General features: G+C 47.8%; 1 non-coding gene across 1 annotated transcript; it reads left to right on the top strand.

The window, feature by feature from the left end:
* Positions 1-3,448: 3,448 nt before the first annotated feature.
* On the top strand, positions 3,449-3,567 carry LOC134937837 (5S ribosomal RNA). The gene has a single exon (XR_010180585.1). It is a non-coding gene; the product is annotated as a 5S ribosomal RNA (ribosomal RNA).
* The last annotated feature ends 5,705 nt before the right edge of the window (positions 3,568-9,272 follow it).

The following is a 9,272-nucleotide window of genomic DNA, read 5'->3' as shown; positions in this document are numbered from 1 at the left end:
TGGAGAGCAGCAGTCACCAGGGAGGAAGCCATAAGTAGCAGCCACCACGCGGTAGAGGATGTCCCTCAAGCCAAGTCAGTGCAGCAATGTGCCCACTTTAATAAAATTATCAATAATAGGAAACTCTTAAGGCCGGTACTCACCAGCCGATGCGGGAGAGATGTGTGCTGAGCGAACCGCTCAGCACACATCTCTCCCGCCGCTCAGCACAGCGCGATGTGTGCTGAGCGATGCAGGGGAGGACGGGGGACCTGCTAGATTGGCCTGCACGACAGGCCAATCTAGCACCAGCGATAGCGATGCGCGGGGCTGCGCATTGCTATCGCTGTGGGGGCTACACACGGAGCGATCCTGCTTAAAATCTAAGCAATCTAGTCAGATTGCTTAGATTTTAAGCAGCGATTGCTCTGTGAGTACCCCCCTTTATTATAATAGCAATAATCGGTGCCCCTTTTAATGGATTATCAATAATACACATAGCGAGTGTGTGTGTGTATAAATATATATATATATCTACACATGCACACAAGTATACACATATATAGGGGCATATCCAAGTGAGAGCGAAAGCTGCCCTCCCCCTATTATGATGGCTTCCATACCCGTCCTACCCGGTTCGCCTGCATCCACCTATTTATAGTGTACATTAACATACCCATACAGAGTGTAGATACAGACCTACAATATATGTGCATGTACACAGTATGCATACATATACAGCAGGAGTAGGCAACGTCCAGCACTCCAGATGCCGTGGAACTGAACATCCCAGCATGCCCAGCTACAGTTATAGCTTGCCCTAACTGCAAAACATGGGGCAAGACATGCTGAGATGTGAAATTACATGGCAGCTGTAGTGCTGAACGTTGCCTATATACATAGCATACATATATTTACATAATATACACATACATACAGTATACATAGTATACACATACTGTACATATACATAGTATACACATACATATTATACATAATCAAAGCATACACACACATACCTATAAATATATATGTTTATCTATATAAAACATCATGAAATATATACAGCCATTAGCCATCAGCCTGATGACAGCCGGGCAAGCAGCTGCACTATGTAGCCTGCTATAATGAACCGCCCGGTGACCTCGTCTAGGCCCGCACTCCTGCTATAGAGGCCGTGGCTATCAATCTCCGGGGCCTACCGTGGATTTCCCTGATATCCTAGCAGCCCAGTCCAAACTTCAGCGGAGGAGCCAATAAAGATGGAAACTAGGCGTGCGGAGCTAGAGGAGGCCCTATCACAAAAACCCATTACAATTACAATTTATTCAACGCTGTACCCACAATATAACCCATTCATATTAGTCCCTGCCCCACTGGAGCTTACAGACTACAATTCCTAACACACAAGCGCTCAAACACATGAATATATCATTGCACCTAGCCTTCTTGGCAGGGTGATTTCTCACAAAGAGCCCTATTTATTTTACCTACATTTATACAAAAGTAGGTGAAAATGAACATTTTCACCTACTTTTGTAGAAATTAAGAATAGTGGCCATTCATTAGAATACTAATACAGGAGATATCACCTATCTCCTGCTCAGATTTCAGTCTTGATCTGGCCCACTGTACCCATATAATAGTATGAGGATCTAAATTCATCAAGCTCTCAAAATGTCTTTCTCCTTCATCCACTAGGGGCCACTGGAGTGTAGTTACAATGGGGAGATAGTAGGTGGTATTGGTAGCTGGCACTTTAAAAATTCTCACACTGTGGCTAGCTCCTCCCCTACTATCTCCCCTCCAAGCCAGTCTTAGTTAAGTGCCCGAGGTAGCTGGTTCACTTGGGTTTAGCTGAAGAATTTTCTTCTTTTTTCTTTATTATTTTATTTTTCTTACACACACTCACAGACTGGCAGCTCTGCCACTGCCAGTCTGCACCGTGGGAGCTGCCGGCGGGGTCCCATCGCAGCTGCGTGCGGCTAGGGATGGGCCCCGGCTGAGGGAGACACTGAGCTCTCCTGAGTTGGCGGACACCGCTGCGTGCGGCGCGTGTCGCGGCCACTCCATCCAGCAGAAGATTCCGGCAGCATGGCAGCGGTGAGTATCAAAAATGGTCGGACACCGCTGCGTGCGGCTTGTGTCGGGACCACCCCACCACAGAAGATTCCGGCTGGACGCCGCTGCGTGCGGCGTGTGTCGGGGCCGATCCACCAAGAACACAGTGGTGAGTGAAGTATACTTTATTTGTGGTGGCTATGTATGTTTTTAGAGCAATCTGTTTATTGTTGTACAACCCACTCCAGAAGGGCTCTCTGGGGCTGTAATGTACTTTATTGTATCCTTACCTGTCCTCCTCATGGAGAAACAGACAGGATGATTGGGGGAGGCTGAGTATGTGTTTATACAACCCTGACTGAAAAACGGGTGTGTGTCATTCTGATAACCCTCTGCTCCCCCAGCTCCCCGCACCCCCCGCACAGATCCCCACTCAGCGCGACTCACAGAGCCGGCACAGGGATCCCGCTCGAGCGCAAAGCAATGTTTAAATTTGGCGCCTTGTACGGAGGGGGCGGAGCTAAGTCCCGCTCTGTAGAGCGAGCTCAGCGCTCCCTGCTCCCAGGCGGCGACTCGCGCTCTGTTCAGCGCAACACTCCCCGGCGGCGGCTAGCAGATACAGGGCTCTACTAGCGCTGTATAGCGGGCTCAGCGCTCCCCGGCGGTGACTCGCAGGCCCAGCGGAGGGTACAGCTCGCTTCCCGCTTAGTTTTGCAATAAGGCGCCATAGCCGGGGGGCGGAGCTAACTCCTGCTCTGTACAGCGGGCTCAGCATTCTCCGCTCCCCGGCCACTGTTATAGTGTAATAGGCATTTATGTGAGTTTAATGCACATGGTGCTGGGGAGAATGTGATATAGTCAGAGTGGCTCAGCACTAATCCAGTTATCCACTATATAGATTTTATCGCATAGCCCAGAGGAGTTTCACTCTGGCGGCCATTTCCTCCCTGCACAGACCTGGCTTCATATTTGCAGTGTCTCCTATAGCCCAGTGGGCTAATCTTGCATACTCAGAGACAAATACAAATAAAGTCCCAGGTATATTAACAGTTAACCCGCTTTACTCAGTGGGCTCCCAGGTCTCCCCATCGCTAGGCAACAGCTCTGGGATTTGTAACTTTTCGATACTTCAGGCTGCTGAAATATAGATACATTCCTCCTGCAGTAGAGTCCTCTACCCAGCATTTTCCTACTTGCAAATCAGGGAACCTGCTCTATTACAGTAGCTGGGACTCAGCTCAATAATAATTAAAAGGATCTACTGTGCAGTATTTATTTACCTACGGTGTGTGTGTATATATACATATATAGTTATGTTTGTGCATGTATATATATAGATATATATATTTAGGTGCGTGTAGGTATGTATATAGATAAATCCATAAAATACCAGATATAGGGGATAAAAGCCTACGGCCACACCACCCTGAACACGCCCGATCTCGTCTGATCTCGGACACTAAGCAGGGTCAGGCCCGGTTAGTACTTGGATGGGAGACCGCCTGGGAACACCAGGTGCTGTAGGCTACTTCCGCAATGTTTTCTAATAACAACATCTTGCACATAACATTTTCCCCCATCTTTCTCACAGGCTGGTCACCATTTTGAAAAGCCAGCGGAACCTCAGAGAAACATCTGGTGCACCTTAATTAGCGGTACACTAAATACAGGGCGGGGTGTTGCCTTCCCTTTATTATTCCTTCTTGTCACTAGTTACTAATGCTATTTGTAATTGTGGAATGCGTGTAAGGCATCAGACAAATAGCGCTGCGGCTCAGTACGCTAGTAGCGGGTATCTGAACAGGGGTTTGAATCCAAACAAAACTTTAAGGAGAACTCCTATAGCCTAGGGCTAAGACTCCTGTCCCACAGCGCAGCGTTGCTGGTTCAGGTCTCCGCTGCTCCAGAAAGTTTATTTTAATCGTATCGGTCACTACACATTATAGTGCAGACCTTACGTAGGGCTCTGTTTATTTAACCCACCTTTTCTCCTTTCGTTTGTCTCTCCTGGGATAGTCGAAGAATTCCCTCTGAGGTGTGAGGTATGCGGCGGAGCCATCTGCTTCGCCCTCCACGCACCTGCACACCCCTGTTTGATCAATGATGCAGGTAATGTCACTATTATCCAGACAATAGCTCATCAGGTAAGCCCTTGGACTTTGGTTTCCAAGGTCACAGGATCAAATCACAGCGGGACCAAACACACCTTTCCAAAAATAAACTTTGCTAACATTCCATGCATTACTGATGTCTGTTTTCTGTGGATCTGAACCAGTGTCTCAGAATATACAGGTACATAATACAGCAGTTCATCTGATACTGCAGGTAAAGGAGGAGGACACGTCAAGTCCATCAGGGTTCCACGCCATTGACGAAAATGACAGCGACTGGTTCAGTTTCGGATGAGCTGGGCAGGCTCCGGTAGGCGGCCGACAGACACCCGAATACACAATATCAGGTATCAAACAAGGTTTGTTTTCCTATCTTTTCCCCGCAGATGGCAGGAGATGGTATCAGAACCTCTCTAAGGTATACACCTCGGTGTATCGCCGGTCCATCAAGCCGCCGTTTTCCTGAGGCAACCTTGCTCAGGGATCCATCGACATATGCGGCAGCATGGTTCTACCGTATCCGGAGCAGGTAGGTTGGGGAACAATTGTCCTCTAGGTTACAGGATGCTTCGCATCAGGATCAATTGATACTTTGATACAGGTCAGAATCACGATTCTGCTTTATGTTCCTTGGAGGTCTCCATGTCTACAGACTCGGACCCTGCATCTTCGCTTGGGCTGTCTTAACCCGACGACCTCTGGGGCTGCGACAGTGACAAGTAAACATGAAATCCTACGGGGCAGATGGTTCTGGGGAAGGAACTTTCTGCAGGATTTCTTGAACCAATGGAGGTAGGTCCACTTTGATTTCTCCTACTACTGCCCCAGCTCCAAGACAGACCTTTACTGGTCTTCCCTTTAGATTTTTTCGTGCCCTTTCAGGTTTTTGACTCCACACGGGTGATATCTTCGTCGCCAGGGGTTCTCAGGGTAAAAAGGCTGAAGCAGAGGTTCAACATCCTCAGTCCAGTCTGATTTTATGTCATCCTATACACCCATTACACCTGCAGGGTCCCAGGGTAGGCGCAGGTCGATGGGAGAAGGCTTGGGCGGTTACAACCGTCTCAGGAGTCCCTCGGCATGGGTCGGCTGATTTACGATGACAAGAGAGTCATACTGCAGGCTGCGCTCCATAGGTTTCTAACCGCAAAGGGTGTTGATCCCTGTTTTTACACATATCATTTGAATTAGGACAGTTCTCAGGCCTTTGTTTTCTTTTCACGTTCCGAAGCCAAGTGGCTCGGACAGGCCTATTCTGGCCTTACAATCCTTTTAGTCTGTGATTGCTAGTTTAAACAAGAAAGGGAGTTTTACGTGTCCCTTGTCTTCAGAGATGCCTGTTTACTGATTTCCGTTGGACAGGCTTTTCTCAGATTCCCCCTTAACAGGATTCTCATTTTCACTGTAAGTCCTTTACTCTTCTCTCTTCCGCTCCCACAGAGTTTAGGAAGATAACAGAATAACTCTTTTTCAAGGGCAGTGGGTGACGTTGGTTCCCTAATGGGACAATTTACTGCTACTATCCCACTCTGTACATTAGGTGGCTTCTGAATATCCGGAGGATCCACGAGCTTCTGATTCGACACAGATCCAATTTATGCTCCGCATAGACGTTTCTCAACACGGTCCGTCAGAGGTTTTTTTCATTCCTCGGCACCAGAGACTCTATTTCTTCAGTCAAGTTGCGACGTAATGAGTGGTCGCCTCCATTCCTCTCGGAACGTGGGACAACAATCTTGTTTCCAGATCAAGCCACCAGGTCAGACTCCTGGGTGAGGGAACATGCCCCGGAGTTTTGTCAGCTGGTCCGCTGTGGGCGGAGATTTCGGATCGACCTCAGGGCGTTCTGACTGACTCTTTAACCCTTTATTACTCTCGGACGGCAGTAGCCGTGGAGGCCCTCAGGGCTCCGGGGAGTTTTCTGGTTATTCTATCCTGCCTCCTTTTCTATTTCTACTTCATGTTCAGTAACACAGGAGGGGATTATGCGTGCTAGTCCTCTCGGTGGCGCTGGTTGGGCCACGCATGACTTGAAGATACAGATACGCCTGTTGTCAGTAGAGGAGCCTTGGCTCCTACCTCGACTGGACTGTCTACTTCAACAGGCTCCTTTTTTTTTTCTCCTTGTTCAATTTTACACTGGTTTCGGTTACCCGTGTGACTGTTCACGAGACCTCAGAAGGGAGGAGTTCCCTAGTTCGGTTAGGCCTACTGGGCTCCGATTTCAGAAGTCTATTACCTCTTCTCGCTTTTGCCACTTTGGGAAAACTTTATGGAACATAATGAAGATAAAAGGGGGTTTTTCCCCCTTCTTCCAGTTACCATTCATCTTTGGTTTCTCTGGGAGGTTTTTTGCTCCGCTGCGCTTCAAACCACACTGACCGGAATTTTAGGTCTCTGCCTTTTTCGCTTTTCTTCCAAATGAGATTAGCCTAGCGGCCGTAAGTTCGGCCTCTTGTTCAGGGAGTACTCTATTGGCAACTCCCCGGGCTCGGCTTCGGCCTCAGCGGTCGTTTCTTCCAGAGGGGAGGTCCATTTTTCATATAAATCTGACACTAGTGGTTTTCAATCCTCTCTGAATGTTGTCAGGGCTCGTCAACTCTCTCTACAGAGGTCTCAGGCTATTCGATGAAGTGTTTTTTCTTCTTTGCTCTGGACGATGCTCCCGTACTAAATAGCCGGGGCCCCAGCATATGCTGGACAGTTGGATACATCTGATCATCAGACAGTCTTCTTGGCGGTTACTAGGGAACCTCCGTTTTCCAATTCAGCGCGCTTTACGCGCATTGTAAGACCTTCGTGGGCAGCCGCCCGCGGGGTCTCCATGAATATTTTGTCGGGCGGCTACTTGGTCAAACCGACATTCGTTTTGTCAAATTCTACAAGTTTGACACTTTTACGGCCTCTGCATCACTGTTTGGCCGAGCAGTTTTTACAGGACTCTCAGCGCTTTCCCACCCGTTTTTTGGGAGCTCTGGGACGTCCCCATTGTAACTACACTCCAGTGGCCCCTAGTGGATGAAGGAGAAATCAGGATTTTGGTACTTACCGATAAATCCCTTTCTCCGATTCCACAGGGGCCACTGGACGCCCGCCCAGCGCTGTTTCTCCTGATTTTTGTTTGATTAACGATTGCAGATCACCATATGACTGCTTGTTGGGTTCAGGCTAGCCTGGTTTTTTGTCAGGTTCTGTTCCAGGTTTAGTTTGTGTTCGCCTGGTTTACAGGGCGTCGTTAACCTCCTCTACCTTACGGTTTGTTTATTACAGCTCTCCTCGGGCACAGTTTAACGTAGACTGGCTTGGAGGGGAGATAGTAGGGGAGGAGCTAGCCACAGTGTGAGAATTTTTAAAGTGCCAGCTACCAATACCACCTACTATCTCCCCATTGTAACTACACTCCAGTGGCCCCTGTGGAATCGGAGAAAGGGATTTATCGGTAAGTACCAAAATCCTGATTTAGGAAGAACGTGTATAGAAAACACATATTTAATAAATATTAATGTATTTCAGAAACATATTACCGCGCCTCTACAGGTCTAGAACCAAAGTCTAGCCTGAGTTATCTGTAATTAATAATAATATTAATTACCTGTCTTGGGTCAGCTACTCCTGACGTTCTATCTTCAATATATGCTTTGTTGTAAAGATGACCTCACAGAAGCCCAGAAATGCAGTTTGCTCCGCTGATGATCTCACAATTCAATCATAGAGAAGGTCCACCTGAAAAAAGAAGATAGAGGCGCGATAATATGTTCCTGATAGACATGAATATTTATTACGGTTTCTTTATATAGTACCACAAAAACGCAGTGCTGTATAGAGAACACAAGTCATCCATATCAGTCCCTGCCCCATAGGAGCTTACAGTCTAAATTCGCTAACACACACACACACACAAATTACACACAGTGTTGCATAAATATCTCCTGTTGGCAGGGAGATTTCACACTAAAACAATTGGATTATTGGAAGTAAAATCTTCAAGTATAATAAATGTGATAAACGGCGTAGTCACAAATACCCTATCCGACACCAATTTAACAATACAATATAACAGCAGTAAAGCAGCTGCCTGAAGGCGCCATTCAGTCCCGCACAACACGAAGTCAGGAGAATAGCAGGAACAATGTGAAACCCAACTCTACAGTGATGGATAGTGCTGTGCATCTATACCCCAGCACCAAACATACTTTGCCGCTCAAATGAGAGCCTAGCTATAGAGAACTGGCGTATAATAAACAAATATTTCTCTATCGTCCTAAGTGGATGCTGGGGTTCCTGAAAGGACCATGGGGAATAGCGGCTCCGCAGGAGACAGGGCACAAAAAAGTAAAGCTTTTACCAGATCAGGTGGTGTGCACTGGCTCCTCCCCCTATGACCCTCCTCCAGACTCCAGTTAGATTTTGTGCCCGAACGAGAAGGGTGCAATCTAGGTGGCTCTCCTAAAGAGCTGCTTAGAGAAAGTTTAGCTTAGGTTTTTTACTTTACAGTGAGTCCTGCTGGCAACAGGATCACTGCAACGAGGGACTTAGGGGAGAAGTAGTGAACTCACCTGCGTGCAGAGTGGATTTGCTGCTTGGCTACTGGACACTAGCTCCAGAGGGACGATCACAGGTACAGCCTGGATGGTCACCGGAGCCGCGCCGCCGGCCCCCTTGCAGACGCTGAAGAGAGAAGAGGTCCAAAATCGGCGGCTGAAGACTCCTGAGTCTTCATAAAGGTAGCGCACAGCACTGCAGCTGTGCGCCATTTTCCTCTCAGCACACTTCACACAACAGTCACTGAGGGTGCAGAGCGCTGGGGGGGGCGCTCTGAGAGGCAAATAAAAACCTTATTAGAGGCAAAAAATACCTCACATATAGCCCACAGAGGCTATATGGAGATATTTAACCCCTGCCTAACTTCAAAAATAGCGGGAGACGAGCCCGCCGTAAAAGGGGCGGGGCCTATCTCCTCAGCACACAGCGCCATTTTCTCTCACAGAAAAGCTGGAGAGAAGGCTCCCAGGCTCTCCCCTGCACTGCACTACAGAAACAGGGTTAAAACAGAGAGGGGGGGCACTGATTTTGGCGATATTGTATATATATAAAAGATGCTATAAGGGAGAAACACTTATA

This window comes from Pseudophryne corroboree, chromosome 6 (assembly GCF_028390025.1).
Source record: "Pseudophryne corroboree isolate aPseCor3 chromosome 6, aPseCor3.hap2, whole genome shotgun sequence".
Lineage (NCBI taxonomy): Eukaryota > Metazoa > Chordata > Amphibia > Anura > Myobatrachidae > Pseudophryne > Pseudophryne corroboree.
This window is presented reverse-complemented; position numbering and strand designations above follow the sequence as displayed.